Below are 10376 nucleotides of genomic sequence, written 5' to 3' on the forward strand. Positions count from 1 at the left end.
AGATCAACTCAGAAAATAGCACTTTTCTGTTTTTAAATAAACGGAGACAGTATATCCACAACAGTAATAAACAGGGTGCATGGGAGGCTCCCAGGAAGCCTGAAACCCTGAAGGGCGGCGCTCTGAGCGATGCATTCGAGGTGGGAATGACCCCCACCTTTCCACCTTTCCCACGTGGCAGAGGACAACGGTGTTCGGTTCCCTGAAGCTGCTGATAATGATTCAGGTGCCCCCAGTGGTCGGAACACCAGCCAGGAGACCTGCCTACTGTACCCCCAGTAGGACCGCCGTGGCCCTGTCGTGAATGGACAGGGGGCGTGATGACTTCGCCCCAACACTTACTGCCCTCAGGTGTCTCTTCCCCCCTCCCCCACGAGATTCTAACGCCCCGAGAAACTGGCCCTCGGCGCTGGCGCTTCCGACCCCGCTGCAGGCAGGGCTGTGAGCGCAGGGGGCGTTTGGGCACCTGCAGGTCACTGCAGCGAGAAGCGGGCCTCTCCTCTGACGCAGAACAAAGGGGGCTGCAAGCCTCAGGCTGGAAGGGTCACAGGAGGACCCAGCAGCCTGGATGGGGAGCGGCAGCAGCTCTGCCATTTCAAAAACAAGCAGCTTCCTGGGCGCAGCACTGGGCCCGCTGAGCTCGCGGCTCCGCGCTGGGGCCCAGCGTCCCCGCCTCTGACACGGGGCGGTGACACGCACCTGTGGCTGAGAGCGCGAAGCGTCGCTCTGGTACCCGACCTCTCTTGTCCCGCCCCAGGGCGGTGTGCGTCCCGCCTCTCGTTTTATGCATTTCAAAGGGCACACATGTTATTGGTATGCACTTTAACATATATACATACTTTTATACTTTTTTACCTTGTGAGCAATATATATTCAGCACATCGTATTGAGCAAACTGTCACCCTGGCGGGAAGCTAATCTGGGTCACTCCGTTCCTAGTGAATTCATTTCGCCCAGGAAGGACCCTCACGCAGCACGCCTGTCGTTCTGTCTGCCACACCCCCGGCCTTGACCTCAAAGGAAGGCCCGTGAGGAGCCGCGACGGGTCACCTGCAGAAGGGCTGGGGCTCCGGCCCGGTCTCTGCGACGGGCCGCGCACAGAGCACGCCCCCCGCGACACCTCGCCACCTCCGATTCCTTCACAAATGGAAGGAGAAAAGGAAAGGGTTTCCCTCAAAACAGACCAAAACATCCAACTCTTTCAAGCTAACACGATTCGAGTAACGCTTGTGGTTCAGCCCCGACACGGCTTCCGGTGCAGCATCCTGGCAAGAGCTGCACCCCTTCAGCCCCCCGAAATCGTGCTGCAGCGAAGAGAGGCCAACAGAGAGGCGGAGCTCGGCTCACCTGTCACAGGCGCCGGGCAAGCTCAGGCGCTGGCGGTTTTCTGGGGGGGCGGGGACGAGGCTGGGGGCAGGTGCGGTCGTCCCGGCTCCGCCCGGGAAGGGACATTGGTTACACTGTAGACCCCCCCTTTTTTTCCCTGTGATTACAGTTTTATTGACTCTAAAGATGAGCAATTTTTATATTTATTATGACAATAAATTGGAACAAGTATTTCGTTCTGATGTGGTAAATGTGTGTCATTCCACTTGGACTTACAAAAAATGGAATTGGGAACCTAAAACCCTAGTTGAGCTAATGACCCGGGTAACTTGTGCTTCTAAACAAAGTACAGTTTTTCATTTGGGGGGCTGATGTATTGGTTGGTGAATATCTCAATTTTTAATAAAATCTTTTGTTGGGGTGTGAGTGGATTGGGTAAATGGGTGCTTAAAACTGCAGGTCATACCATCTGCCTGCTGGTTACTAGGTTAGGGTAATATTTCTGAGTTTTCTATTTAAATACACATTTAGATGAGTCATTATGCTTCCAGTCTCCATCGGATCACCAATGGCCACCCATCTATAATAACTCACAAAGTGTTATCAGTATTTCGGATACTTGGACTTAAAATCATCAAAACCTAAGTAAGAGTCCCTGCTGATATCCCAGAACTCCAAAATCCCAGGACCACACCGACACGTGGGCTCTGGAATCAAGGAGTTAAAGTGACCCAGTTCAAAAGACTTTAAAAAACAGTTAGCAAATTTAATTAGTATAATTGAATCACAGAGAGTATCTATGAAAACACCCTACATTTGTATAATACTAAACACTTATACTTCAACACCTGACTATGCCAGTTGGTTCTTTCAGATTCTGGAATAGGCAAAGTGGGCATTAGTTCTTCCATTTTCAAGTGAGGGAAATGGTCCTGCCTGAAATGCTTCTGTGGAATAAGAAATGATTGGTATAATAAATCTCACGGTACTTGTCATATCCTCCTTGGCTTTGCAGATAGTACCTGCTGGCTGCATATTTGCATATCTAAAATTTATAGCTCTTAGTGAGATAATGTTGAAGGCAGAAGGAATGATGACGTTCCAACATAGGCCCATATAAAATATTCTGGCAAGGTTTTACCCAAAGACGGGCAAAGAATCGCAAGGTTTGTTTACGTTAAATGCTCAGTCGGCTTGAAAAATGGCCGTCGACTTTCTTGGTACTTGTTTCCCCTTTGCTTTATGGGACGAGGTCAAAGACAGAGGAGGAAGTTCAAGGCATTCTTCTTTGAACCCAGCATAGTACCAGGAGCACGACTGAGCCTGATCTTCTTATTTCACTGACAATAAATTCAAGTGCTGGGCCATTTCATGTGAAATGAGCAGTTAAGAGCACATTAGCCCTCTTCAATCATCTGTTTATGATGGTTCTCTTCTCCACTTTCACAGATATTAATTGTAAAGGTAAACATTAGTTTTAACAGCTAGATTTTCCTTTACCATTTTTCTTAGTCAAACGCCATCAAGTCTGACAGGCCAGCGTTTAGAAAAACATTGTTTTCACGTGCCTGCTAAATTAGCTTGTTGCTAGGAATGAACTTAAAAGATTACTTTAACTGTAACACCGACAGTGGGATTTCTACAGGATGCTCGGAGAGAGCTCTTGGAACCGAAACAAATTTATTGTCATAATGAGACCTGATTATGAATTATTCTTTTTTCAAGTCCTTGCCACAAAGGAGAATCATTTTCTCTGTTTACAGAAAATGTGGGAATTCTCAAACCAAAACAATATTCTCTAGTGGAAAGGTGTTACGCAAATCTAAGAAAAAATTATTCAGAATGTATGTTCACATCACCAAGAGTCTGTGTGGATCTTGAAAGGAAATTTGCAAGTATTTGCAAAGGCTTTTTATGTAAAAACAAGGGTTAAGACATTTGAAAAGATGGAAAAGAGGGCACATGAGAGAATCACTAAAAAAGACAGGAACCCAAAAAGTAACAAGGTTCCTCTCAATGCTTAGCTGCTCTGGGCACTTCTCTGACGGTATATTTCTAATAATCCAATATTAAGACTAAGCAGAGTTTGAGACGAAGGGCTTTTGATTCTACAAATCATTTATTCATTTGTCGAACACTTCTTAAGCACCTACTATGTGCCAGGTGTGGTAGTAGGTGCACCATGATGAGCAGAAGTGGGCTCTTCCTGCGGTGGCCAGTTGCTGGCAATGATGTGGGCCTTCAGCTCCTTTTTTTTGCTTCATCTGACTTGGACGGTCCAGCACTGGGGTTGGCGAGCTCTCTGTCTAAAGAACCAGCACGCAGACAGGTTTCCTGGAACCCCGCTGCCCCATGGTCTCTATGGCAACCACTCACCCTGCAGCATGAGACCAGCCGCCCTGCTCAGATAAAGGCTTTTCTTGTGGACCCCGATTTTCAATTTTACCTCATTTCTGTGTATGACAAAACAGGATGTTTCTCTTGATGGGTTTTCAATTATTTTAAAATGTAAAAACCATTTTTAATTCAAGGACCCCACCAACCAGGTAGCACTTGGCCCACAGACTGTAGTTTGACCCATTTGGATCTAGTATGAATTTTGGGGTACCCATCAATTATGGAGTCTCCTCCTTCCTTGCTGCCAAGATACCCCAATTCTTTTAGAGGTTTTCCCCATGTTCCCCATTCTATGCCATTTGGTTCAGGTGGGCTGGACACCACCTTAAACTCTAGGGCTGGGTTTGATGGGGTTCAGCCGATGAGAGAATTCCATCTCGATGGCCCCAGGGCTGACCCGGAGTGGACCCACTTCGGGCTGTTACCCGGTGAGGCATGCAGGAGCGTTTGCCGGGACTTCTGAGGAAGCAGCGTCTGCTCTTCTTCTCCTGCTCCCTCCCCACCCCAGGCCATCTATTGGGGACAGTCTCTCCTTTTTTCACTAGTAATGCAGGGAAGAAGGATTTGAGAATCCGAATTGCTGCCTCCGTGAACAAAGAGGTACAAATCGGTCATCACGAAATAATCATGGGGACTTGAGGTACAGCACAGGGAGAGTTGCCAATAAAGTGGTGATAACCGTGCGGTGTCAGGTGGATGCTGGAAATATTGGGGGGATCACTTCGTAAGTTATATGTCAGTGCACCAGTGGAATATTATACAACAGTGAAGAATGATTTGCGTGGCCGTGTGGTTGAGTGAAGAAAGCATGTTAATAACAGTTTGTAGTCTGAATTGTTATAAAATGAAAATAAAAATCTATGTGATTTATATCGTATACATTATATCATACCTTATTATTGGGAAAACATCTAACCACTTTACAGGAGGTTAGCTATTGTTATCTCTGGTGATAGTTCTCTTTGTGCTTACCTGTATTTTCTCATTTTTCTATAAGAAATATTTATTGCTTGCACAGTAGAGAACATTTTGTGGTGGTTTGTGTTTTTACAGGGAGGGGGTTAATCACCAATACCTGTGTAGTGGCGATAGGGTTTCTATACCTATTTTTCATGAGCAAAATCTAGGGGAAAAAGAGAGGCATCTTTTGAGTTAATTTTTTAAAAAGCATTTCCCACAGATAATCTACCACAGCCACATAAAGAACTGGGTTCACAATCAGAGCAGGCCCCTTGTATTTTCTGTTATTACCCAAAACGCAGCCAATAAAGAAGTCTGAAAAAGCCAGGGTTGAGCACCAAGGTGCAAAAGCCTGCGTGGTGATTGTGCGGCAATGCGCGCCCGAGGCCTGGAAACTTGATTCATTGCCGGATGCAGTGATTCCCCTCGGGTGTAATTAAAATCTGCGAAGAGTGCCCCAGAATCACTGATATAAATAGTCCTCCTTGTAGGTAAATGAGGTCCCACTTTTGTACGGGTGCCTTCGCGGCATGTATTCGATCACACCGCGCGATAGAAACATAACTAAAACGGCTTCTGAGTTAAGGCTTGGGGACAATTGAAACAGCCTGGAAGATTAATTCTAATTCTAAAGCCTAACTACACCAAATCAGTGAAAACCAGTACAACAGCAATTACTAATATACTTACAAATATCCCAATAACGGCAAAGACTTCAAAACCCGTCAGGCCAGATAATCTATGTCCTATAGGCCTAGACAATAAACCCATTAAATATTTAACATGTAAGGGCTTCCACTGGAATGCGTTAACCAAGCAGAAATTAAACCTGAAATTTCAAGCCTGTTCGACCGTACGTGGATCCTAATTGGAATGCACTGTTAGAAAAACATCCTGATGCAAAACAGGGAAAAGTGAAAACTGGTATTGGATATTAACAACGGTTTAACTTTTATAGCTAATAATGGTGTTGTGGTTATACTTTTTAAAGAGTCCTTATCCTAAAGAGACGCATTTGGAAATACGCAGGGATAAGATGATCTGTGTGGACCTCGCTTTGAAATAACCCAGCGGGTGGGTGACCTGAAAGGAGACAGTCCTCGGTCGTACACTGCAGAAGCAGCCTGATGAGCACGCGTGGGTTTATTACACCATTCTCTTAATTTTACCGAATGTCTAACATTTTCCATCGAAAGTGGTTTTAAAAGCAATTTGCTTCAAAAACTGTTCCTATATACTAATCATTCTGCATTACTATATAGATTACACGCAGTTTGGTGAAAGAAGTCACAATAAGGGAAAGCTATTTTTAAACCTGAGCTTATTTGGGAACATAAAAGTCTTGTGCAGTGACAGTCATGAAAAACAAAACTAAGTGAGTATAAACCCCTTTGGAAGCCAGTCAGACTTAAATACCCCAGAATTGAGGCTGTTACCAAAATGGCGGTGGGAGTCGGGGGTAGCATCCTGTTTGAAATGATCATTGCTGAAAACAGTGATTTAAAAAAATTAATTCCTCCTGAAGGACAAGTTCTATTAAATAGGAGTCACAGCAGTTGGTCATCAATGAAGGGGAAACAATTCTATTGAGAATATAAAATAAATAAAAGGGCGAGATGGAGAAATGAGGAAATTGATTTCATTTCAGAGATAATTTGGAAGATTTCGAAACACCAGTTTCTCTCCTTAAACGGTGGCTACATTTCATCAACAATTTGTTTCTTTTAGTGTTTCCCGTGCCTGCTAAAACTGAGTACCACGTTCCCCCTTATCCGCGGTTTTGTTTTCTGCTCTTTCAGTTACCGGCAGTCAGAAAATATTAAATGGAAAATTCCAGAAATAAACAATGTATAAGTTTTAAATTGCACTGTTCTGAATAGCATGATGAAATCTTACGCCATCCTGGGTGGGTCACGTCCATTTGTCCAGTATCATTATCTCTTTTTTCCTGATGATTCATAATGCAAATTAGTATATTAAATTCCTGCAATAAACTATGAAATGAAGTCTCTACCCCAATCCTGTCTCATTGTTGTTACTGCTTTGTTTCACTACCTAGCCTCTCCCTTGATTTATTTTGATAACTGTTACTGCTTAGCGGTGAGTCAGGAGATGCCCTACCATTTTGACATTTTGGGGGTTCGGTTTGTGCTCTTTTTAGATTTTACGGACTCTAAAGCTTCTTCAAGGAGCGCCTTGTCTTGGCCGGGTTGGGGAGGGGCGCCGTGGGGGAATTAGCCACAAAGCTACACTGAGTGGGTTCATCGCCTGAAATGATCAGAGCTGTCCTGTCAAGTAACAGGTGAAATCCCATATGTGATGTGATCAAAAACTCTGTGACGAACGAATTAGAACTGAGGTGGGGATACTGTGGGCAGCTCAGGAGACCCCACAGATGTAAAAAGGGGCCGGTCCCCTAGATGGCCTGAACACCCCAAAAGGAAGACTTGCCTTGAGTACATTAAGCAGAATTAAGGGCAGAAAGTCCTCATAAGAAATAACGCCAGTGAGACTGTCATTTTCCCCAGGGGCCGAGGAGGACCCGGAGTGAAACTGAGTGAGGCTTTATCTCCGCGCTCTGCCATTTCTCCAGCTCTGCCCGGACGGATGGAGCCCTGCTGACGGGGTCAGAGCACACCTTCCAGCCGGTGTGCGTGCTGGCGGCCCCACGGCTGCGGCCCCCACCCCACGCCAAGGCCCTGTGGCTCCCGTGACCCCGCTCTGTCTACACCTTCCCAGAGAACTCCAGCACACCCACTGGCAGAGGGGGAGCCCTGCCTCCCGCCGCTAATAAGAAGGATTCTAGACGCTCGCCAGCTTCCCGTGACTACTGCTTTGTTTTTTCTACCTCCAGCCGCTTGCTTCTCCCCTTCGATTCCGAATGATTCAATTTCTACAGCTTTTGTCCCACAGGACTTAGAAGGGGTGGATAAATACACACGGAAACACAAAGAAATAAAGGAAAAGGTAATCAGGACCCTCGTTTCAATGTTTAATCCCTGGCCCTTCCGTTGAGTGTAAGTTTGTCACTTTGAAGTTCCTATTTCCAACTCCTCAAACCCCTCTTTTGCCCATTTCTTAAACCATAAACACTTAAATGAGAGAATTAAAAAGCAAAGGCCTGACCCTCCCAACATTTACCCCGACTCCTTTCTTCAATCCAGCCTCAAATCATGTCAACGTAAGAGCGTGTTTGAGATCTACAGCATTTCATTTTCACATTCTCTACGTGTTGGGCTCCCCTGTAACCTCTTATAAGACATATAATCAGCTTATTGTCTTGCAACCTGGAAATGTTTCTTACTAGTATGGAACCCTCTTATTTATTTCCCAAGAAGGGGGGGAGCTGTAGATGTTCAGTTCTGGAGATGGGGGTCAGAGAATGCTGAAATGCTTAAATAAATCTCTGCGTGCCTCATAACTAAAGGGACAGGCCAAGGAGCTAACTCAATTATACCAAAAAACGACTGCTCCATCCCCCATATTATACCGTTTGTGGAGAAAAAGCATTTGAAGTTAAATATAAATTTGAGCCCCTTTACCGCGGCGTAGAGCTCCCAGAAAGGCCTGCCTGGGAAGGTGAGACTTTCCATGTGCTGTGGCAGACCGAAGGGAAACACCTAGGGGAGCTGAAGGAAGTGCTCTACAAAGACCAGTGATTTATGGGGGGGTAAGAAACATTTTTAATTTTATCAGAAAGAAGTTATTTAAAAAATACAGAGTTCATCTAAAATCACCTAAGGCAGTTACGTGAAAGTCTTTACATGAAATGATTACACACTAAGAAAAGGAAATTCGACGGACTTCATTTCACTCTGAGATAAAAACCCATATTCATGTGGACTCAGAGTAAGAGCGCCCATGCCATTTAGAAGCACCTGACAAATTCTAAAAGCTGTGTACACACACCACCTAGCTATCAACTAGTAAACTGTATTTAGCCTTGCCAAAATTTGCTCTGATTTTATTTCTCAGTCTGCCTTAAGCGGGTAGTAAGAAAGCCAATGATGTTGAAAGTGACTCTTGACATTTTATTTGTGATCCAGAGTTTGTTGTAACGACGTACCTCATGGTCTTCCAACTCCTCGGTCTACCTCACCTCCTCCAGAAAGTCTTCCCAGATTAACCTCATCTGAGAGTTTACCTGCCATTCAGCTTCAAGCACTCTTTTGTGAAGTAGCCCTTAGCAGAACGCACGAACTCGGGAGTCAGATCTATTACTAATTTTATTTCTCCCCCAAATTGCTAGTGTAGGTGAATGATCTGAATATCTGTCCCTTCCTGCCCCTCAGTGACCACAGAAAGCATCTTCACATCTTCTATGCCAGTAAATCCTAGATGAACTAGACAAAATGAAATGGAAAGGAACCAAGATTTAACGATTCTGTTTAGAGCGTGATACTGGTTGCCTTCAAATATATGAACTCTATTTACAACAAGATTCGAACTTAGTGTGTTACACAGTGACTGGAAGCAATAACAAGGGACATTTATTTTTCATTTTAAGGAAGAATTCATGAATGACTACAGAAGTCAAGAAAAATAGAGTGAATTTCATTAAGAAACAGTAATATTCCCTCTGCTTGGAAGATGCCAAACAGAAGCTGAATTACCAAGCAAGACACCCTAGAGGGAACTCAGGCCTGGACTGGAGAACTGGCCCGTGTGTGTGGTCCCCGAGGAGTTTCAGCCCCCGAGCTCCTTCCGCAGCAGACCCGCTGGGTTTCTGGGCATTGTCCTCATTGATTGCAGACCCCTGGCCTTCGGGCAACTGCCAACACCTTTAAATTCTTTTACAGACAAGGTTAAGTCCTCAGCAGACTCATTTTTATTTCTTCTTTAAAACGCTGCTTTAAAACATGCTTTAAAAACCTTCACTGGGACGAGCCTCTGAAGGGCTCTGGGAGAGGACGCGTTCCTGGACAGGTAAGTTCGCAGGAGATAATTGCACAAGGACAGCAGCGTTTTTGCTAAGGCATCACTTTTCAGAATCAGCCTAGTGCGGCGATGAGCCTGCTGGAGAATAACGCACCTTCAGAGAGAGAAAGGCGGGCGTCTTCTCCCCCTCGGAGTAGGTGGCACGGAAGGGTCTCGGGGTGCGTTTTTCTGACACTGAACCAACCGAATGTGACGTCAGCAGAGAGCAAGGAGCAGGCGTGCCTGGAAGCTTTCTCGGGGAGACACCACGCTCTCTGATACCTGCCTCCAGGCCCTTCCCTCTGGGCTCTGCCCAGCACCCTCGTTCCTATTGCTCTTCTCCGGCTCTCCTAGATGCACAATAAGGTGGCGAGGACCAGCAAGAGAACATGACCGCCGAAGGGGGGAACTCGGAAGAGAGACACCCGTGGGACCATGTCGTTCAGCCTGGAGGGCTCTCTGGCCATCCCGGGGCTTCATGCAGTAAAACGCGTCCTTATTCAAGAACACAGGTAAGATTTTTCCCAAGGACCGCTTCCCTGATACAGGCCCCTTAGGAAACCTCCAAGCTACTAGCACTGTTTTTAATCCCTTAAAAAGAAGTTCTCCTGAGCGTGTTTCCAGCGCCCCGTGTCTTCCACTGACTGCTGCCAGAGCTGGCAGACTCGATGTCGTCCGGTGGTCGGGGCTTCGTTAAGACTTTTTCTATTATTAGGTCAATGTCTTCAGTGTCTCTGTGGGTCCCACCCATCCCAGACACCTTACACATTATCTCT

Source organism: Furipterus horrens, unplaced genomic scaffold, assembly GCF_987537825.1.
Source record: "Furipterus horrens unplaced genomic scaffold, mFurHor1.1.pri manual_scaffold_15, whole genome shotgun sequence".
In the NCBI taxonomy this organism is placed as follows: Eukaryota; Metazoa; Chordata; class Mammalia; order Chiroptera; family Furipteridae; genus Furipterus; species Furipterus horrens.